Consider the following 25,182-nt stretch of genomic DNA (forward strand, 5'->3'; position numbering starts at 1 on the left):
AAGGCTACTACTGTGACAGTATTTTCCAAAACAGAACCTCCCCCCATCTATTATCAAATGTCATGACCTATGACAATCTTGAAGGTCAACACAAAAGGCTCTCCATTGCCATTGCCACATCCACTGAGCCAAGAACATACAACCAAGCGATTAAACACAACAGTTGGAAACAGGCTATGAATACAGAAATTCTGGCTGTACAAGAAAACAACACCTGGGAATTAGTTGATCTACCACCAGGAAAAGTGCCCATTGGTTGCAAATGGGTTTATAAAGTGAAGCTTAAAGCGGATGGTACGGTGGAGAGACACAAAGCGAGGCTTGTTGCAAAAGGCTACACGCAACAACTCGGCATCGACTATCTTGAAACTTTTTCCCCGGTTGCTAGGCTAACTACTATTCATATGTTCATTAGTGTGGCAGTTTCCAAGTCCTGGCACATCCACCAAATGGACATCAATAACGCCTTCTTGCACGGGGATCTTAACGAGGAAGTATACATGGTGTTACCACCCGATTTTGAAAGTCATAAGCCGAACCAAGTTTGCAAGCTATTGAGGTCTCTATATGGCCTCAAACAAGCGAGCCGCCAATGGAACGCCAAGCTCAGTGCAGCTTTGCTCCAAGAAGGTTACAAACAATCTACTGCCGATCCATCCCTCTTCACTAAAGGTAGCAGTAGCGATTTCATAGCGTTGCTTGTTTACGTTGATGACATAATTGTGGCCAGTGCAAATATGGATCTTATCCAAGGTCTCAAGGGGTTTCTGCACTCAGCTTTTAAAATCAAAGATTTAGGACCTTTGAGTTATTTCTTGGGGATTGAAGTTCACAGAGAGAAGCATGGATTAAGCATTTGCCAATGCAAATACGCCCTAGAAATTCTAGAAGAGGCAGGATTTATTAACAGTAAACCTGCAGACACTCCTATGATTCAAGGTTTGAAATTGGTCCATGGTGAAGGTGCACCACTCCCAGATGCCAGCGTCTATAGGAGATTGGTAGGCAGATTGCTATATCTCACCGCCACTAGGCCTGACATTGCCTTTGCCATACAACAACTGAGCCAGTTCATGGATGTGCCTACAGAGACACACCTATCTGCTGCACACGGAGTTCTACGCTATATAAAAGGATCCCCTGGCCAAGGCTTGTATTACCCCACAGACTCGGAGCTGCATCTCAAAGCTTTCTCAGACTCCGATTGGGCCTCATGCATTGACACGCGCAAGTCAGTGACAGGATACTGCATCTTCCTTGGTTCCTCATTAGTGTCATGGCGCTCCAAGAAGCAAGCAACGGTCTCCAGGTCGAGTTCTGAAGCGGAGTATCGTGCTATGGTCGCAACCGTATGTGAAATCCAGTGGCTCACATACTTGCTTCATGATTTGAGAGTAACATCCATGAAACCGGCAACCATGTTCTGTGACAACAAATCCGCAATGGCAATAGCGGAGAATCACGTCTTCCACGAACGAACAAAACATATTGACATCGATTGTCATATTGTAAGAGAAAAATTCACCCAAGGCCTGATCAAGCTCATGTGAGTATCCTCAGAAAATCAGCTTGCCGATGGCTTTACAAAGCCACTTCCTGCTTCGTCCTTCCATCACTTCACATCAAAGCTGGGAACAAGGAATCAATATGCCCCAGCTTACGGGGGGTATCAAAGCTACAAGGTTATAATGGGCAAAGCCAAATACAAGCAGGGACTCCATCGTCACCCTCTTCTTCTTGAATCGGTTGTAACCGTTTTTGCCGCCACCTTACATGTATATATACTCTCTGTTTCGCTTTCTTGTAAGATGAATAAAGAGTTTTTCCCTTTCACATTCTGTTCAAACTGATTTCCCACCATCCTCAATCACGCTTTCCGTCAGGGCAATACTCAACTTCCACCTAGATTTACCCCTGAGGAGCTGTTGAATGTCATGAATGTAGAAAAAGATCCTTTGGTGTGTTTAGAATTGTTCAACTGGGCATCAACTCAACATAGGTTCAGGCATGATGCCTCAACGTTCCACATAACCATACAGAGGCTTGGTGCAGTGAAAATGTATCAGGAGATGGATGATGTTGTCAATCAAGTGCTTGCTGTTCCCTCTATTGGTTCCCAGTAGCAAATCTTACAACTCACTGGTGAACGCTTTAGCTTTGGGTGGAGAGGTAGAAAATGCAGTAAAATTATTGCGGGAGATGAATGACAATCAACGATCAGTTGACTTCATTACGTACAAGACAGTGGCTGATGAAATATGCCGGCAACAGAGTGTACATAATGCTATGAGTTTTTTGAAGGAGTTGCATGACAAGGATCTTATCGATGGCCATACTTATAAGAAGCTTTCATATGAACTTGAAGACAATTATCCCAATTCCCAAGACAAGCGTGGGCGTGGAAAATTGTTATAGGTATTGTACCCAAAGTGACTGTTAGTTTTCTTTAGCAGGAACGCCACTGGGTTGAAATACTTTATGACACAGTTGAGAAATTGTGAGTAAGATATAACATATATTGATGTATAACAGATAACTAATGATTTTGTTGATAATCCTCTGGTAGCGGTGGTAATGATTCCTTTCTTCATGAAATTCTGCCAACTAAGCCACTAGGTTCATCCGTAGACTCATTAGAAAATCACTTTACACATCTCAAATGGTGTTTGAACTGAAGATTGGATTTCATTAGGCTTGGTGGGTTGCGGTTCAAAGTGGTCCTGCAACTCGTAATGGGTGGAAAACAGGCTATCGTTTGCAATCTAATGATGGTGGCTTGGATTCATTGGCTAGCCTGGTATGTCTCTTCATTGCCTTTGTTGTGTTTGAGTTCTCATACCCGTTTAGATATGCATTTTATGGTGCGCTACTTATTAGTTAACTATTTTTTAAACTACTTAGTTGTATGTGATTTTTTGCTGTTGTGGTAGGACTATGACTATATATATGGTATCAGCAATTTCAAGAGTTCTGATATAGCTTTTATTCTATGCCTACCCATATTTATTATTCTTTAGATTATTTTAAATTACTCTTACTGAGGTGAAATACTTCATTAAGCTGTGTGGTGTTTGGATGTGATCTTGCAGGACACATTAAAATCTGACTTTTGATAGTGTGGTAAAAATTTTCTATCTTTTTTAGTACTATTCATTAATGTCATTTAAAATCTGAGTTTCATAGTATCAATTAGTAGTATTATGAGCCTTGTGTAACGGGTGTTAAATAATAGCACTTTCTATTATTTCTCTTACTTTATCCATAACTACAGACTGCCATATACTAGTATTTTTTATGCGCGATGCGCAAAAAATAGGTGCCCAATATTTATACATTATATTAAAATTTTAAATTTATTTAGATTTTAGATATTTAAATTATTCTAAATAATAATAATAATAATAATAATGTAAATCATTTTTATAAATTTGATATTTATATTTATGTAATAATTAAACATATAACTCAAATATTTAATGTGTATATATTATTATTAATGAAGAAGATAAGAAAATATATGGTGGATGCCTGTGTATGGTAACAATAATGGAAAAGATAACGGAAGTTATAACGGTAGGGGTATGTTTGTCCAAAATATTTTAATGTACAACCTTTATAGCATAATGTACAAAAAAACTTAACGGGAAAAACGGACATAAATCAGGGGTATAACTTTCATTCACATTTATTATGTTTTTAGATTAGATTTTTAGATATATATATATATATATATATATATATATATATATATATATATATATATATATATATATATATATGCTAAACACAATGTAGAAGACGACCCTTCACATTCCTACTTTACTATCCAATATATATATGCTAAACACAATGTAGAAGACGACCCTTCACATTCCTACTTTACTATCCATGACCCTTCACATCCCTTTGGCTTTTCATATGCCTTGGCCCTTCATATCCCTACTTTATTCACTTCTAACACTCCCCCTCAAGCAAGCTGGAGCATAGATATCAATCATGCCCAGCTTGTTACAAATATATCACATGAGTCATAGGACTTCACATCTTGAGTCATAACCTTCGAGATCAACACCCATGTCTCGAACCACTTGAACAATCTTCAAACCACGCTGTGCCAAATCAGTCCACAGTTCAACTTGTTGCACCAACAAAGCTTCCACGAAGCCAAAATCAGGCCAAACACCACAGCGCACTGCGCACCTGCCACTCACACCCCACACCGGTATCAACACTGCTTAACACCACAGTGCTCCTGCCTCTTGCACCACAAGCCATTATTAGCGCTGCCTAACACCAGTGTTTTTCTTGTTTTCCTGGTGCACACAAATTGGTTCATCTCGAACAAATTCTTCTTCAACCATCGGCCTTCCATAATTGCCGTGGCATATGCCAGGTCCGCACCCCTCCTGGCATTCGTGTTGCCCATCACTGCAGCACCCCGGACTGATTCACAATGAACAAGCTGGACTGACTCAAACTCATACCAAAATATGAGACTAATCCTATGACCCATAGCCCAAACAACATATAAACTAAATTTAATAAGGCCACAAATTATAAAAAAAACAATACAAAATAACATAAACCCTACTACCCAATTATTCTTTCTCCTCTTCTCCAAAAGCCAAACCACCGCCTCCTCCTTTGTATGCAGTGGTGGTAGTAGAAGCAGTAGCCTGCACAAGTAGCAGTTTTACAGCAGAAACAACAGCAACACAATTGTCACAGACTTGGAGAACACCAAAATCTCTCACTCTTCACCTAGGTCAACTCTCCTCTTCACGGCGAAACTCCCGGTGGAGTCGCCGTCTAAAAAGGTCGCCGGAAAAGGCCTCACGCGCCGGCGCGTGGTCACTGGAGCTCTGGTCAGCGGCGGCGCGTGGAGGCTACGTTGGTCGCTCCCCTTCCTCCGGCGGCGTCGCCTCCTTGCGCCGATAAATGCCCAATAGGCTCTGATACCATGTTAAATAATAACACTTTCTATTATTTCTCTTACTTTATCCTTAACTACACACACTTTCATATATATACATGCTAAACACAATGTAGAAGACCCTCCACATCCCTACTTTACAGGGACGTTATGCCATGGAACCGTGTTCACCATTCATGGTGAACACGGTTCCAACGGTGTTAGTACACCATTATCTTTTTTTTTTTTTTTTCTTAATTAATTGCGTGACTTTTCTTCTTTATTTTCACATTTTGTGGTTTCACTTTAATTTGAGGTGAACAAAGATTCCAGACATTCATAAATTATGAATTCATGCCTGCACATTCACTTTGGAACCATGCCTACACATTCCCATCCGAAATCACGGACATTCATAAATTATGAATCCATGCCTGCACATTCACTTTGGAACCATGCCTACACATTCACTTTGGAACCATGAGATTATGAGTTTTCTGTTATAAGATTATGAATTTTCTGTTATGAGATTATGAATTTTCAGTTATGAGATTATGAATTTTCTGTTATGAGATTATGAATTTTCTGTTATGAGATTATGAATTTTCATTACATTCATAATTTCGGACATTCATAAATTATGAATTCATGCCTGCACATTCACTTTGGAACCATGCCTACATATTCTCGTCCGAAATCACGGACATTCATAAATTATGAATCCATGCCTGCACATTCACTTTGGAACCATGCCTACACATTCACTTTGGAACCATGGGATTATGAATTTTCTGTTATAAGATTATGAATTTTCTGTTATGAGATTATGAATTTTCAGTTGGGAGATTATGAATTTTCTGTTATGCGATTATGAATTTTCTGTTATGATCATAACAGAAAATTCATAATTTGATCAAACGCGCGCCGTTAACTCCGCATCCGCGAATTTTTTTTTTTTTGCCTAAAAACGACGTCGTTTTGCCTTGTGTTCACCATTCTCGGTGAACACGATTCCATGACATAATTTGCGTACTTTACAATCCATGGCCCTTCATATCCCTTTGGCTTTTCATATGTCTTGGCCCTTTATATCCATACTTTATTCACTTCTAACAATGGGCCTAAAATCCGGCCCAGCGTCCGTGTGGCATCCCGGGTACGGATGGCAATGTTCCCCGTCCCCGTCAGGGATCCCCGTCCCCATAGGGGATGGGGACGGGGACGGGGAAAAATTTCGGGGATCGGGGACGGGGAATTTTTTAAATTCCCTGCTGGGGACGGGGACGGGGACGGGGATACCCCTCCCCGCCCCGCCCCGTCCCCGAAAAAAAAAAAAAAAAAAAAAAAAATATATATATATATATATATATATATATATATATATATATATATATTATGTATATTATATATTATATTAGGAATTAGATTATTGGTTATTTAGTTAATTAGTTTTATTAGATTTTAAAATTAAAATTTAAAACACACACAGTAAGTACTATTCAATTATTCAAACACTATAACACTATCACACTATGTATATATTGGATGAATTAAAATTTGGAATATATTGAATATTGATTACATTACATGCACTGTGAATATTGAATATTGAATGTGTATATATAGGATTAATTAGATTATTTGAATATATTGACTATGGATTTCAATTTTTTTTGTTTTTATTTTTTAAAAATTGTGTTTCACACATTGACTATGAGTTGACCGGGGATAGGGATTCTCTGTCCCCGCTAATTCCCCGCCGGGGATGGGGACGGGGTCGGGGTCGCGGGGATGGGGACGGGGAGTATACTCCCCGCCCCCGCCCCGCCCCGTTGCCATCTCTAATCCCGGGGCCCCTCTCACCTTGCGGACCAGCCTTACCCCTCATACATGCTAAAGTGGTTTCGCCCTGCCATGGGCTCATCAAGGAAACGACAATAGCTCCCGACCAGTTGTGCCCTTCAAATCACCTCGGTCCCCTTCATAGTCAAGTCCAAGACTAGCACAAGCTCCCCGAACTTAACCGGATCGGCATGTCTAACTCGGCAAGACCTTAGCATCTAAGGCAGAACAACCCTTGACGCTATTGTCGCCCCCTACCCATTTTATGGCAAGCTAGCCAATTGAGCCGTTCATTCATTGGGTCTAACACGGTCACGCAAACGGTGCGTGACACTCGGCTCAGATAGCTCTGCAAACAAACATTATTCACATGTGTGATACGTTAGGTAATGAACATATATACTTAAAAAGAAGATGAGCATTATAATGATAAACAATCATCACCCTTGTATTTTTCAGAAACATGATGTGCATTCATGTAGGGGCCGAGTATGCATGCTCGGTGACTTGAAGTTCATCATTCATGATATAACTAGCGAATATATGTATAATGTCTGAAACAATAAAATTTTATCTGTGTTTCAGTGGGAACTGATACAGTGTTCGCGTATTGTTCGGCATCACTGCTTTGGATGAATGGCAATAAATCCAGTAAAGTCGAGTCCAGAAAGATCTGATGGACCCTTTCTCTTTTCCTCTGCAACTTTGTTGGTTGTGTGGGAGCTTGGATTGTGTGGAGCTAAGTTGGTTGTGATAAATTACATATCTTGTTGAATGCTCTCCCATAAACTTTTTGGTGATCCATATCTACAAGTTGCCATGTTTCTATAGATGATGCTGAGAAACATTTTTCTTTTTTGGAAAATACTACATGCACTCCCTTTTCTTACTCCCAACTTGTACTTTCTTTCACAAATTCTTGATGTAGACACATTCTCTGGGACCCACATGATGAAAATATCCAATTTTTGCTTGCCATGTCATGAAATAAAAGTGAGGGAGTAAAATTTGGGAGTAATGTAGTAAAACTTTTTTTTATGCCTGAAGAGTGATAGAGGATACCAGTCGTTGGAACTGGCCATAATCCTGAGCACTTTTTACTAATATGCACTATGTGACGTTTAATTTTAAATTATTTACATTGTTGCTTATTATCACAATTGTAATAGTAATGGTGATATTCATTCATTGACTATTCGGTTGTGTTATATAATAGGTTTGATTGTGTTATATAATACACTGTATATGTGCCGTTTTGAAAATTGAGGGAAAATATAGGAGGATGTAAATCATACCTTTATTAAGAGCCCCCTCACTTTGAGAGGTTGCTCCCGTACTACTGTTGGTGAGACTCGATTCCTGGTTATTTTTTCCAAATTTCATCCCTATGACCACTGTTTATGTGGACAACTTTTTTTAGGCAAATTATGCTATGGACTCGTATCCACCATGTGCATGATTCATAATTTTTGTACTGTAGATTCATAATTTCTAAATTGTAGATTCATAAAATTTATAATGTAGATTCATAATTTCTATACTGCACATTCATAATTTCTGTACTGTAGATTCATAATTTCTTTAATGTAGATTTAAAAAGTATGAATGTACAGCGTGTCCACCATGCACATGGTGGACACGGGTCCCAGGCATAACGCTCCATTTTTTAAAATCATATTAACGTACTTAGCGGGCTGTAGCTATTGATGTATTCATCTGGTCAACCAATTGACTCTAATAATTCCACCCTCATGGTAATTCAAATCTAATTGAATACAATCATAATTCAAATAAAATTGAATACTGTTAAAAATAAATTAGACAGAGACTAGAGAGGGAAGACTCATCAATTTTCACCATTTACCATTACAACAATATATATCTCTATATACAATATAAAGGTAATAATGAATAATGAATACACATAAATGTGAATAACTGTTACAACGGTTACAATTGAATAATAATGTCCACCATGATGATTTGTTTATGACACTCCCCCTTGGACATTATTTGTCCACAATCTTGCTTCGATAAATACTTGCTAGGAAAACCCTGTGGGAAAAACCTAGACAAAAGAGTATATATGTATATATTCATGCCTCGTTAAAAACTTCACTAGGAAAACCACTTGGGAAAAACCTAGTTGAAGAAAAGAGTACATGATATATGTAAAAGCATATATTGTATTTGGTCGCCTCATTAAAAACCTTAACTTAAGAAAACCCTGTGGGAAAAACTTAGTTAAGGGAAAAAGAGTACAACCATAAGCCTTAAGGGCGCAAACTGCATAATCTTCAGGATTTTGGGGTTTGTCCATTTAAGCAATTATTTTGTAACTGATGCGTAGTATATTTGCAAACAAATAATTCTCGGAGTACGAGTTATCGATCCACAGGGAAGTGGTTGTATCAAGCACTAGTTACTAACTTATTCATTAGAGCTAATCCTAACAATTACTTAGATGATTGATTGGCATAAAATAAATAAAAATAAAACAGAGGTTCAGGATTTTGAAAACAATTAGAGAGAAGTTGAGATTCATGGGATTCAAGTATTTAATCACCTAGTGCCAATTATCGTTTGCAATATTTAGTTTGGAATTAAGATTTGTGTGGGAATGCAAAGTGGAATCGAATTACTCCCGTAATCTCTATTCCTAGTGAATTTCCACTCCCATGGCTTAAACACCCAATAAGATCAAAGATCAGCATTCAATTATTCCTAATTACTACCATCTCCCGATTGGCAACAATCTAGAATAAACTTCCCCTAATAAGTTCCCCTTTCCCAAGGACCAACCATTAGGTGCAATCGTGTGTGCCCTAATTTATGCCCCAACTCCCATTGGTGACACAAACATGGCTATGAAGCTAGTAACTATGGCCATTAATTACAAGCATCAAACAATATTATCACGATTGCAACACAAGTATTAAACCCAAATAATAATATATTAAAGAAACTGAGAGCTCAGGCACATATGTTCATAAACACTTTTACCCAAGAATCTCTAAAGAATTTAGCCAAGCATGACTAAATTATACATAGCAAATATAAATAAAGAATTACAAATTATCAAAAGAGTACAAGAATTAACCAGACGATTTTCCCAAATCTCCCTAGTCTTCTTCTTGCTTTCCAAGACAACTTGTGGCTCTTGATTTCTCTCCTTCTTGTCTCCAAGAATCTCTGAATTCTCCCGGTCTCGGTCTCTTCCCTCCGTTTAGGGTTGAGGAAGGAGGGATTTTATAGTGGGTACAAAGTTGAGATGAAATAGGAATCTTGTACCAAATTGGACTCAAATTCTAATTCCTATATTTAAATAAAGAAATTGTCGTCTTTAATGATATTTAGAATTTAGAAGATTCCTTGAATTGCTAACTTTTAATATGGAGATATGAGCCTTGAAGTCCGCGCAATTGATATTAGGAAAAGAAATCTCGCGCTTGTATTGATTTTGCCCAGCTGCGCCACTTTAGGCGTCTATTTTTATATCCGCGCCACTTTAGGCGTCTGTTTTTATCCCAGAAATAGACGCCTATTCTCTCGACGCGTCGAGAATTTTCTCCACGCGTCGAGACTTCCTGTGCGCAAATTAGTTAGCTACTGGAAAATTTCGACGCGTCGAGTCCACTGGGCCCCGAACTCGTCCAAAATTGCTCAAAACTCATCCTTGAACTTCCCTTGCTCATATCTTTGACCTAAAATGGTTCAAAAACACTAACAAACACCGTAAAACATTCAAAACAAGTGTGAACCATAATTAAATGATAATAGCAAGGAAAATATGTATTAAATAAGCAAAATTAAAGAACTTAAATACTGAGATGATTCAAAATAACTATAAAAACAAGCACAGATGAGATAACATCAGTAACTTTTCCCCATTTACATTCATATATCATACTCATGCCTCGTTAAAAACCACACTAGAAAACCCAATGAGAGAAAACTAGTGAGGAAAAGAGTACATGATATTTATGCATTTATGTGTTGCAAATAATGCGCAACTGTTAGTCTTTTATGACTTAATCTTCAGGATTTTACGTTCAATCTTCCGGATTGATTCAAGTAAATGTACTTCCCGTTGTGTTACAAATAGTGCGCAACTGTTAGTCTTTTATGACTTAATCTTCAGGATTTTACGTTCAATCTTCCGGATTGATTCGAGTAAATGTACTTCCCGTCTCCCCCTGAAGATAACAATCTTCAAGTTCTACATATATTTCAAAATTTGAAGGGATGGATTGGACAAATCTTTTGGATTGTCACTAGAGTAGTGTACAATAATCTTATGGCTCTTCTAGAGCTCATATAATATTCGTGCAACACAAGTGTTATTGTCCTCATTTTGAACATTTAGAGAAATTCATTGTATAACCAGTTTGGACTTGGCATTGCGGGGATCAAACAAAACAGCCAATACCCAAGTAGCCTATTAAAACCGTATCATGGTTTCTTACATAAATGTCATGTCTTTGTATCTCGAAGATACCGGAGGATATGTTAATCATTATTCAAGTACTTCATTTGTAGGGAGAGCACTAGATTTTGCTAGCAATTTCATCGTAAATATGTTGCGAGTATAGAACTTCTGGTTCTATAATGGTGCTCCAACGATAATGAAGTAAGGGACTTCGAGTCCAAAAAGGTTCCTTATCTGCTTCAAGAGATTATTAGGCAACCTTTAGTTTGATAAAAACATGACACTTATATGCATATAGACATGTGAAGAAGCATGTTTAGATGTAAGCTGACTGGTGTATATATAAAAAAAAATCTTCAAAGAAAAACTCGATCTTCAAGTCGAGATAATACTTATAGCTTTCACAAGCTTTTTATTTCAAAAAGTCTCAGTCTTTAAACATGAACTGACATTATCAAGCTCTTTATATATTTCATTGATGTTTACACCATCAATCTTGACTGAGATAATAAATAATAAATAAGTTCATTATCAACCCTTTATCGAGCACACAATGGTACATATTATTTCTTCAATGAGGATATTAACTCCATTCGCAACCCTTTAAAGAGTAAATAATGACACATAATAATACTTAAATAAATCCTCATTTCGAGAATTATGAATCCATCCAGGATTTCTCAAAATAAATTTAATTGCATATCTAAATTTGTTATTCTGCCAATTGTATTATGTAGCGGAACTTAATGCCATTTACCGTGGGAGAGTATATTTGATTAAAATCAATTAAGGGTCTCTGCGTGAACCCATAGGCTACAAACTCGCTTCATCACCTCATTATTCTTATTTCTCTTTCATACACACACCTATTTGTAACCTTCAGGGTTAACGCTCAAATGGTGTATTGTTATAAAGAGAATTTATTCATTTTAGCGAGTCGAGCTATGCCTTAATTGCTCCTTTATATATTAAATAGTCATGGCACTTCTGGTGCCTAACTCTGGATCCAGATTATCATATAACGAGCAATTTGTAATGGCAATTGTGTTGTCGACAACTATAACATTTTTTGTAAAACTCCCATATTTGTAAAAGTAATGGCAATTTCTAAAACAACCAGATTCTAAACATTTCCCAAAGATATTTTGATCTGGTCGTTCCGCATCCCTAGTATTACGTTTGTTTGGTGCACCCATAAGTCTTACCAGGGTTTTTCGTCATCTGGACGAATGTCTGCAGGACAATTATTCAAGCTATTTCAAGAGTGACAATATTTCTTTACTAGATCTAGTATTACGGTCCATATCTCTTTCACCGATAGATCTCCTACACTTCTAGTGTAGAGGAGTATCGATAGATATGTTTGGTCCAAGGATATAGGACCTAGTCACTTCTTTTATGATCATTATGATTAATAGATGTATTTGGCAGATTTTTTGCTAAAATCGCAAATAGATTATCTTTTGAACTTCCAGTTCAATTTAACTAGTACATGGATTTAAATAATGAAGATGTTTTTATTCTTATGAAATTTCTTGGCATTCCATTAAAAGCTACGGAGTAGCATATTATCTCCCCCTAATGCCGAGAAACAATCTTCATTAGGAATGCAGTCAACGTACCCAATTATATGCATTGATCCCCTATCATGGGCTTTCGATATTTAATCAATAGACGGAGGTTTCTTTGATAGCCCTTTTAGAGGTACGTTGTGGTGGTGATATAAAATAGACTGCGTAAATAAAATAACGCAGATAGGGAAATGTTACTTTTGAAACCACGTACTAGGTGAAAGAGGGGGTATAGCAATCCTTGATGGATTGATTTGTGATATGCATTGAGTTAGACTTGGGTAAAAAGAACTTGACTCATAGTAACGTCAAGCAATCCTTCGGGGATTGATGGGATAGGTTGACCATTTCTGGTCAAGAATTCATTGTCAAGATTCATCCTAAAAGAATGGGGATTGACTTAGAGAATTAAAATCCTTAATCTACCTTTTGGGCAAATAAATATACAAAACAATGAGGGCTATAAATTTAAATATCATATGCCCAAATCTCATGTCAAAGAGTTTCTATAGCAGAAACTAGCATTGTAAACAAGTCATAGCCTTTAACTATTATCACATGCAAGCTAATGTTTAGCAACGACAGGTGCAACCTAAGCATATTGAGAATTCATGCTATTGCCTCACTTATAAGTTGTGTGATGAATTTCAATAGCTATGGCCTATAGCAAATCATAAATTGCCAACAAGATAAATAACAAAATCTCTTATGTGAACATAATCAAGGGATTATATGCTAAATGTTGTCAATTAAAGAGAAGCACATGCAACATGTGATATAATTGTCCCTTATGTCTTGGACACCAAACTCTCAATTGAGTCATGCACATCCATTAAATAAAGAGTATCATGTTTGGTACACACAAGGCATGACATGACAAGAGATATTGTTTCTTAATTCATAAATTAGAAAAATGAGAGAAGTACCGTTCGCCGAAGAATAATGAGCACATGTTCGCTGCCGGGCCCATTCATTCCTATTTCGGGGATTCAAAAATAGCACTTTTCCAAGCAAGCTCTCATTTTATTTCATAGTTTCATATCAGCATGAAAACATCACAAAATAGCAAGATATACAAGCTGAAAACGGCAGAAAATTTTCAGAATTTTGACCTGGATTGCAGAATTTTCTGGGGGGAAACGGTAACACATTTTGACACAAACTTTGGCAGATATGTAGTTCAGTAAGTCTAGAACGTACATAAAAATTTTCATGTCAATCCATGGTGTGGAAGTATTTTTTCTGAAATTTTTCACAACATTGCTCCAGGCAGAAAAATAATTGGCAGCACACTGCCAAAACTTTACAAATTTTTCTGGAATAACAAAAGCATATTTTTAACAAAATATTTTTACCGACATCAAATATCACGAGTCTAGGTTCTCCAGAAAAAATTTCATGCCAAAAGGAGTTCAAGAAGTATTTTTCACGAATTTAATTTTCAAACTGCGCCGGTCAGAATTTTCAAGCAGTGATTACTGTGTAAAAGAAACACAATTTGTTTGCTTCAGGCAAACCAACATGATGTGAGTCAATTTTGCCTTTTAGAGAGTAGCATAGTATTAGAAATAGAAAATGCAAACTTCATTCATGAGCCATTAGGCACCTTAAAGATCAATCCCATTCAGGGTCTTTCAGACCTTATTAAAAAAATAGCCCAATGACCAAACACTTAGCATAATTTTGTCATGTACTACTACTGGAATACAATGTGACAATCATAACTGACGGGCAAGATAACGAGTGACAGATAAATTAGTGCTTTTGGTTTACCTTCTGGGCAAAACTATGTCTAAAAAAAAAAATTCAAGACATGACAAGAGATATTCTTATTAACCAAACTGCGGTCAGAATTTTCAGGCAGTGATTACTGTGAAAAAAAATATTCACAATTTGTTTTGCTTCAGGCAAACCAACATGATGCGAGTCAATTAAACTCAGATAATATATTTTCGCAAAAAAAAAAAAACTAAAAATACTTAGTATAATTTTTCTATGTACTATTACTGGAATACAATATGATCATCATAGATGACAATGAGACCGTATACATCAAATATCCTTCAGGAATTAACTTAGGGTCTATAGATCATTTTAGATCAAATATCTATAATCTTGGGCTTACAAGCCAAAGCTCAATTTCCCCCGCAGAAGTCCAACAAGGCCGGGGAGGTTGGCATCGTTACTCAAAATAGTGTAAACACACGTGCATACAAGACTAATCAATGGATTGTGACAACATCCTTCATATTCATATAAATGTATTCCAATCAGTTTGACACAGTGGTGACAAATAAATTCATAAATGCATATATACAACGCTATTGCCAAGTCATATGTTTAGGAAGTAGAGAATAGTGTGCCCACTTCAAGCATACATATAAACATAGCAGCAAGATATACATGATTTATGGATGAGTTGCACCTTTTGATACATATCTCAATATATTATCATAACCAACTACCATATTCACATGCCGTGGTGCAGCACATTCACTGCATTATGCTACACATAACTACATCAGTTTGGCAATTCTATACATTAACTGTCTACTTAGTATGTAAATGCATTTACTTAGGCATTAGGAGCAACAAATCTCTTTCAAAGTATTTTGAAAAAAAATGTCATTAAGAATTCACATCATATTTTGAACCACCAATTAAATAACATAATGTACAATAACTATATTATTTTAATTGTTCAAAATTATAACATTCGGTTGCACCATTCCCAAGCAACAAGCAGTATCAAGCATAGACAAAAAATTGCACCAGGAAACTATAACATTCAAATCATTAACGATATGCATAGATTCAATTATTCATCACTGGATCAGGACAATTATGGCTAGCATCAAGAGTTGGTGGAATTAAAGAGAAGGAACCTGGTTTGCAATTGCACCGTTATGTTGCCACAACACGCAACTGTCATGAAGTCTAAGCGACCGAAATTTTTCACGATCGGAGAACAGTGAATCTCGGCCCAGCCGTCCTCCCACACCGGTGGTGACAATTCCAAAAAAAAAACCGAGCAATGCGAATAAAATGGTCAGGAACAGACAACATAGCCTCCACATTCACCTCCGGCAGGAATTGAAAGCAAAGAGGAGACGAAGCCAACGCGGAGAAAATTGGCGTTCCTTTTTTTTTTTTTTTTTTTAAACACAAAAATACTTCGGCTATTTTTCCCGTCGCCAGCGGACGGAATTCCGGCGCTCAGGTTCGTCTCCGTCGCGCAAGCCTTCATCCGGGGTCTCAAGTCGATCGCCATCAGCAGGGAGATGATCGGCAGTCTTCTTGCGATTTGGCTAGGGCTTCGTCGATGATGGTTGTGGCGGCGATCCGGAAGTCTAATCATGGAACTGATGAAATGGTTGGGGTCTCCTGTCCCCTACGATCACTTGACGGTGGCCAGATTGAGGATCGACCGCCAGAAAATTTTCAAGATGGTGGTGCGCAGCCTGAGTTTTTTTTTTTTTTTTTTTTTTTTGGCGCACTGGATCTCGAACAGAACCTAGGCTCGATTTTGGGTCTACGGGATTTCATCCATTCTTCCGATTAGAAGGTTGCTTCAGTGGTAGTGCGTATGACTCCAGATCAGAAGGTTGCTTCGATGATTAGCGTCGCACAGGCACAAACACAGTCAAGAACCTATTACTTTGGTGACCTAACGGTGGAGGTGAAGGTGACAACAATGATCGACGTGGTGCTCTGCGTCTAACACTCCGGCTCACCAGAATCCTGTTGGTGCCAAAACATGGCAGATCCTATTCATCAGAACCTTCGTCTGCCTTCCGATGGTGATCGCTCAAACATGAGGATGATCGGACGACTCTCTGTCATCAATGGTTCATCAAGTACGTAGAGCAAAGGGCTGATAACGTGTTAAAAATAAATTAGACAGAGAATTAGACAGAGACTAGAGAGGGAAGACTGATCAATTTTCACCATTTACCATTACAACAATATATATCTCTATATACAATATAAAGGTAATAATGAATAATGAATACACATAAATGTGAATAACTGTTACAACGGTTACAATTGGATAATAATGTCCACCATGATGATTTGTTTATAACAAATACAATCAAGACCATAACATGTAAACATTTCCCTATCCTACGTACCTATTAATCTTTAAGCAACAACACATTTTCAAAGAATCTGCTATATAATCAAGCATTAATCATACACAATATAAAGCAAATCTTCTAACATAACTATCACAACCTAATGAGTTCAAGACACTTCTTGACTTTCAATGAAATCTGCTTCTTCTTCTTCATTATCAGACACTTCTTCTTCATCAATTGCTCCTTCAATTCATATTCAATTAATTAGCTAGGCATAATTTCAACTAAAATGTGGTGAAAGAATCCATACCCAATAGGCAATTAATTAGTTTAAATTTTATTATTTTCATTTAATGGAAGCCTAAATAATCAAAATACCTCTTGTTAATGTTTGGTCCATTTGTTGCAACGAAGGAGGATCTTTTGCATTCTAAAAGCGTCACGGAACATCAATGTGTTGTAGTTTATTAGCTGTTTCTTTGTTTCATCATCCAATACACCAAATCCATACTTTTTTTTCCAACTTTCTTTCTTTTCTGGTGTAGATAGGATGATTAGTTTTTCGATATTGAGGTAGCAAAGTTCCTGCATAATATATATATCACCGCTATGCATGTTATATATGTTGAGAAATCAAAATAATTTTATTATTTTAAAAAAAAAAGAAGAAAAGATTCATATAGAAAAATAAAGGTGTTAGCTTGGTCATATGGAAGCACGTGCAATATGCGTGTATGACGAATTACTTTAAGCGGGAAAGGAAATTAAAAGTAAATTACTTATAAAAATATAATTTTAAAAAGAAATTAACTTACATATTCAATAGCAATCATAAATTTTCTGCACATCTCTTTATGTCTATGAGTAAAATTGGCAGCAATGAAAGACATTTCATAAATCCTTTTGTCATGGATCCTACTATAAATTTAAACAACATTATATACTTAATAAGCTAAGGAGAGAAAAAAAGGGGAGGAAAGAAAGAAAAAATGAGAAAAAAATAAAATCTTTTAATTGTATTAACGCACTCAATGGGCATGTGTAGTGCACACGCCTATTGAACGTTGGGTGCATGCCACAAGCACTAGCACCTCTATCTTCTTCTTCTTCTTCTTCCTTTTTTTTTTTTTTTTTTTAATTAATTATAAATTTTTACGGGGTTCAAAAAAACAAAATTTCTACAGCAATTTGCTGTGATGGATTGGTATTACAATTAATTATATGGTAATTATTCATTATATTACTTGATATTTTATAGTAATTAATATATTAAATAATTTTCAATAGTATATATAATAATTAATTTTTACTCTAAATTAATCAAAAAATTAATTTTTACTCTAACTTTGCATCATGTGGCAAATTTAGGAGGAAAAAAAATAGGATTACTTTTAATACCCATAAATATAATTGGATTACCTAAATATTAAACCTAATTACTTGTATTCAAAAAAAAAAAAAAAAAGAAAACCTAATAACTTACGTGTAAAAAATTTGTTTTAAATAACATTTTCTTGATTAGCTTTACACCTTTGTTGTATTAAGATACAACTTTTGAGAAAACATTTGTCTTCATATGTTCTTCATTTGTACATTTTTGTTTCAATTACAGAAAAATCACAGACAATTATGGAAGCTACTAGAATGTATTACTATTCCTAGCTGACAGAAACCATACGAGTGGATTATAGAGTAGCTTCCTTAAAGCAACTACAATAGTTACATTATATTGTTCTGATTAGGTTTGTGTCCAACAAGGAGAGAGAAGTGGGAAAAAAAAAAAGAAAATGAAAAATATCACAGTCAAAATAAATTAAAATTTTATTAATTGTATTAACGCACTTAGCGGGCATGTGCATTGCACGTGCCCAACGGTAGCTACTGGTGTAATCATCTAGTCAATCATTTGACTCCAATTGGACCCTCATGGTAATTCAAATAAAATTAGAAACAATCAAAACCATAATATGTAAACATCTCCCTATCCTACTTACCTATAGTAGGAACAAGAATGTGTAGTGTGGCTCATATGTGCTCTACTCTTTTAGCAACAACACATTTTCAAAGAATATGCCATATAATCAAAGCATTAATCATACACAATATGAAGCAAATCTTCTAACATAACCTTGCGTGATCTCAACCTAATGAGTTCAAGACACTTCTTCTTGACTTTCAATGAAATCTTTTTCTTCTTTTTCTTCATTATCAAACACTTCTTCTTCAATTCATCAATTGCTCCAATCCTTCAATTCATATTCAATTAGCTAAGCATAATTTCAACTGAAGTGAAAGAATCCATAGCCAATAGGCAATTAGTTTAAATTTTATTATTTTCAATTTTTTTTTGAAAACCCAAAAATCCAAACTTCATATTAAAGCAAGATGGGGGAGAACCCTCCCAGTACATAGACTCAGACTGATCACTAACTGCCTTTGCCAAAGCATGGGCAACCGATTCACAAAACGACTAATATGATAAAACTCTAAAGAAACAAAAGAACTACGCAAAGAAAGACAAGAATGAATAACAGAGCGAACATAAGTTCTATCAATACGATCCCCTTTTAAAGCTAGCACGAACTAAATTAAGACAATCAGAAACCATCCGTATCACCTCCACACCTCAAGCTTTGATCCAGGAAAGTGCTTCCTTACTGTGCCAGAAGAGAATTATAAACACAGTCCAATAATGGTCCATTAGTTGCTGCCACAAACACCCCATGCCTGTCAAATAAACACGCCCCATACGCAGCCTTAGCCGCTGCAGCCGTGAAACCAGCATCAAAGCAGCAGTAGTAGCTTAATGTTTGGTCATTTGTTGCAAGGAAAGAGGATCTTTTGCAGTTTAACAGCGTCATGGAACATCAATACATTGTAGTTTATTAGATGTTTCTTTGTTTCATCATCTAATACACTAAATCCATATTTTTTCTTCCAACTTTCTGTCTTTTCTGGTGCAGATGGAATGATTAGTTTCTCTATATTGAGGTAGCAAAGTACCTGCAAAATAAGTATATTACCGTTAAGCATGTCATATATGTTGGGAAATCAAAATATTTTTTAAAAAAACATTCATATAGAAAAATAAAGGTGTTAGCTTGGTCATATGGGAGCACATGCAATATGCGTGTATGACAATTAATTTAAGCCAGAAAGGAAATTAAAAGTAAATTACTTATAAAAATATAATTTTAAAGATCAATTAAATAACTTACAGATTCAATAGCAATCATAAGTTTTCTACACATCCCTTTGCGTCTATGAGCAGAATGGGCAGTAATGAAAGGCATTTCTGCAATCCTTTTGTCATGAATCCTATAAATTAAAACAACATTATATACATAAATTAAAGCTTCAACATTTTAATTATTTGATATAACATAGCTTGAACCAAACACTTCTAAAAACTTGAAAGGGAGGAGGAATGAGATTCTCATTAATATGATAAGAATTTCGCATTGTGTAAAGAAACTCCGCATTCCCTTAAACCAAATAAGAGCATATATGTTCGAATGTTCACATTTCAGAGATTATATTATGTGATATACTATGAATCAAATTGACACATATAACAAATATATACCATATATGTTTGATGATTATTACCTTAGAGTTGCAACACAAACTATTTCCCCATTTGTTTCCAAGACAACGGTGTAGAAGCCTTTGAAATCAATTCTATTGAAATTTGAACTGCAAAAGTTTAAATGAAACAGATCAGAAGGTGTCTATCACTATATATAATGTCATAATTCAAAAATGAAATTTATTTTCTAACTTTAGATTCATGATGTTATAGAAATTTTTATAATGTCTAGCTAGTACATACCCACAGTTGTAAATGACATTTTTGATGACGTTAATTTTTGTGTAGCTATCAAAGACTTGTCCGAAGGAATCCTCCATTAATCTCCAGGCAACAGCGAGCTTGGAGTGACAAATTGTTCTTTCATAATCTTCATCTATGTACACTCCGTGCTGATGATCTAATTGACGGAGTAAAGTCCATGAATATCCTTCTTCCAATTCATTCTTTAATCCTACCAATGTTTTCTCCAGTTTCTCAGAAACCTTATTTGCAACAAAAACATAAAATATATCATTAAAATCTTAGTTTTAGACCACAAAACATTATTAGTAGTAGTTAGTCTCTTCATTACAACTTATTTGACCTTATGATACAATGCAAACATTTTAATTTGCCCACATCTCACAATACACTTATCTTTTTGTAGAATATATATATATATATATATATATATATATATATATATATATATATAGGAAAGCTCACCTCTATGCAATTCTGGTCACAGTAAAGATCATGAGAGAGCATGTTTAGATCAAGTTCTCTTTCTTCCAACCCTTGACAGCACTTCAAATGATCTGTTCAATAACAATGAAAATTTTGTTTAACTTATAATTTTGGTAATGAGAGTAAATCAAACATTGACTTAATTTAATTGCTTACATTTCCTGCCACATTGATGACATTTGTTCATCAAATCATCATCCATTTCTCCACAGAACTTGCAGATACAATATGGACAATACCATGAACCCTCTGGAACCTCCTGAAATTGGTGAACAAAAAAAGAGTTATTTGCTTGGTGTTTTATAGGATCAAACACTTATCACTACGCCAAAAGTTACTTAGTATATCACATATTCAAGAACTAGGGTGTTGGACTACCCTTTACCAGCCTCCGCCCAACAATTCTCCTAGCCACATGATGTTGGACTTGACCCTTTACCAACCTCCACCCAATAATTCCCTAGCTAGACATATGGCGCTGGATTTGGCGCTCTACCACCAGCCTTCGTCCAACAATATAATTTCCCTAGCCACATGGTGTTGGACTTGACCCTTTAACAACTTTTGTCCGACAATTCCCCTAGCTACATGGTGCTAGACTTAGCCCTTTACCAGTCTTCGTCGAACAAGTCCCCTAGCCACATGGTGTTAGACTTGGCCCTTTACCAGCGTTCGCCCAACAATTCCCCTAGCCACGTGGTGTTAGACTTGACCCTTTATCAATCTTAGTCCAACAATTCCCATAGCCACATATATAGTGTTGGACTTGAGTACTTGACCCTTTACTAGCCTCTGGCTTACAATTCCCCTAGTCACATGGCGCTGGACTTGGCTCTTTAATTACCCGCCTTTGTCCAACAATTTCTCTAATCACATGGTGTACTGTTGGACTTGACCATTTACTAACCCTAGACAATTTCCCTCAATACATGGTGCTTGACTTGGCCCTTTTTGGCTTCCGCCCAACACTTGAAAAAGAGATAATAAGAGTAGAAAGAAATAATATTTGTTTTGGATCTCTATCTATCTCACCGTAATATCCATGCAGGGCTGATGATAGGTTGAGCTACAGCCGTCGCAACAGAGGAGATCACCACCAATGGCGCAAACAATGCACCCAGCATCATGCCCATCCATAACTTCTCCGTTTTCTTCAACTGTTTTAGAGTCAATGAGCCATGAAAGGATGGTTGCAGGTTTCAACGATGACGATGGCCTGCTGATATTCCTCCTACAACGGACCCTTGAAGCTTCAGCTGTCGTTTCATCACAGTTTTCACTCGCGGAACGGTGGCGTTTGCGTCTCACGTTAGGAACTGGTGGCTCTGCAGAAGAAGGTGCAGTGGCAAATGAAATATATATTTTAATTAGAATATGAATGGATAAAGCTTCAATAATATAACATCATATATCATTTAATATAATAATATAATATATATCATACCAATTGTATATATATGTTCGTAAGAGACAACTCTTTTTTTTTTTTTTTTTTTGGTAATTAAAAAAAAAACCTTTAATATGAGACAAGTATGTCACATACTTATGTCACTTTAATTTTTATAATGTTACTCTCAATTTGAAATTCATTTTTTTTATTCCCTACATAGACAACATCTGTTCATTCAATAAATGATACTGTCGCACATACTTAGCTCAGTGATTTATTAGTAGGCACTAGACAGTATTTGAGAGAAGAAACCAATGTATGGGGTTATCACTTACTAGATCACTTGTGTGTACCGGCATTTGACCTTATGGGCTGCTGAGTTACCATGTTTTACATCTCCCCACATCTTTATATTCATTACTTGTTTTAAAAATAATGAAACCTCTTATATATTAATCAAATATAAAAATAATTATTTACATAGTAACCCATCAGTACATACATAGGTCATCATCACATCAATATGATCAAAATACTAATGTATTTATTAAAAGACATTCCAGAAAATTCATATTTTTAGTGATAAAATATACACAACCTCATATACCTGATGTTTGTTCTTGATTAGTGTCCCTAATGGGAGGAGGATTAAGGTTTGAATAATGTCTTCTAGACGACAACCTTATTAGTTGATAATCAGGGTCTTTAGTTCTGTCATCATCAGATGATGAGTCGTCATTGGATGACACTCTACCACTTCCCCTTTGTTGCCTCCCTCTACTTGAATTCTCAGCCATCATATATTGCTTTTCTATATCTGCTTGAAATCAATTAAACATAAAAAAAAATGGTAAAGATTCATTCACTAAATTATAAAAAAGAGTAATTGCACTTTATATCCCTGAGTTATAAGATAATTGAATTTGGTTCATATGTTATAGTATCACAACTTTTAGTTCTTGCTGGATTGTCAATAAAGTGACGTTTTCAGACATTCTATATGTCAAAAATTTGCCATTATTATTCAAAACAAATAATATGATTTTACCTTTTACTTCTCTTTTTTCATCAAACTGACACTCCAACTTTACCAATCACTTGCTAGATAGAGTTGCGAAAATGAATATTTTTGACAAATCCATTAACAAAAGGACCAAAAGCGCCACTTCATTATATTGACAAGCCAAGAATAGAAAGTAGTGATGCTCTTAAGATGTACAACAAAAAGTTTTGACAAATCCATTAAAATATTTATATATGTAGAGTGAAGTTGGAATAGATTATCAATTAAGTGTGCAGCTAATCCATTTAATTTGTAAACCATGTACCACAATTCGTTTACACCATTGTGAGTTTTGTGCAGAGAAATTTAAAAATGATGATTCACATATCCATAGATATCAATAATAATATATTCAAATCACAAAAGAAATGATGGTTATCAATAACGATTTATATAAAAATTCATATCAATTTTACAAACATCAAGTCAATTGCTACATTTCCTGATAGATATCCATTTAAAATAATCAAAAGATTCAAAATTTCACATGAATAAATAATGAAAAGAATGACAAACTTTAAAGACCTATATACTTACTCAAGAATCACCGTCGTCTACTATATGTGTTAGGGTTTTGCCGGCTAGGAATAGGAGTAGATTGCAGTAGCTCCTTTAGTTGTCCGTCTGCGATTTTTCTGTAGTTGTTGAAATAAGAATGAAAAAATGGAGAACAGGCGAAGACAAATATTTTCTGAAAGGTGTAAAGGCGCGTCCGTCTGTGATTTTTCTGTATTGAAATAAGAATGAAAAAATGGAGAACAGGCGAAGACTAATATTTTCTCAAAGGTGTAAAGGCGCGTCCGTCTGCGATTTTTCTGTAGTCGTTGAAATAAGAATGAAAAAATGGAGAAAAGACGAAGGCAAATATTTTTTCAAAGGTTTAAAGGCGCGACGATAATCAAGAAAATGTTATTTAAAACAAATTTTGTACACCTATCTAATTATGTTTAATATTTAGGTAATCGAATTATATTTGCGGGTTTGAAAAGTAATACTAAAATTTTCCCTCCTAAATTTTCCTCATGATGCGAAATTAGAGTAAAATTAATTTTTTGATTAATTTAGAGTAAAAATTAATTATTATACAATTGATAGTTATTTACTATATTCATTAGTATCTAATATATATATATATATATATATATATATATATATATATATATATATATATATATATATATATACTAGTATTTTTGCACGTGCCTTGCATGGGATGAATTTGTTATAATATTTTAAAAATATTTAGATCGATATATAATTGTATAAATTATAACATCGAATATTATATAATATAATTGAAGAATTGAGTTGTACCGATTGTGTTTTCTGATGTTATCATTGCTTGAATTCGAGCAAATAATTGTCAATTAATAGCTAACGTGTAGATATACGCATTCAGTAGTGCAACTTTAGAGATTTTATATATCAGTGTTTAGGATTTGTATTAATTGGGCTAATTAGCTCGTTATCTAGCAACTCAGTTATAGAAATTATTTATACGGAAGATATATTTTTTATGTAGATATATAGCAATTTTGTCATCTTAGTATAAAAAACAAACATAATATCACGGGCTTG

General features: G+C 35.5%; 1 long non-coding RNA gene across 1 annotated transcript; it reads left to right on the forward strand.

Annotated features, from left to right (window-relative positions):
• Positions 1-2,114: 2,114 nt before the first annotated feature.
• Positions 2,115-7,685, forward strand: LOC109147087. The gene is made up of 3 exons (XR_002048549.1): positions 2,115-2,415; positions 2,567-2,797; positions 7,340-7,685. It is a non-coding gene; the product is annotated as an uncharacterized LOC109147087 (long non-coding RNA).
• Positions 7,686-25,182: the final 17,497 nt, after the last annotated feature.

The sequence above is a fragment of the Ipomoea nil genome, unplaced genomic scaffold (assembly GCF_001879475.1).
Source record: "Ipomoea nil cultivar Tokyo-kokei standard unplaced genomic scaffold, Asagao_1.1 scaffold1971, whole genome shotgun sequence".
NCBI lineage: Eukaryota > Viridiplantae > Streptophyta > Magnoliopsida > Solanales > Convolvulaceae > Ipomoea > Ipomoea nil.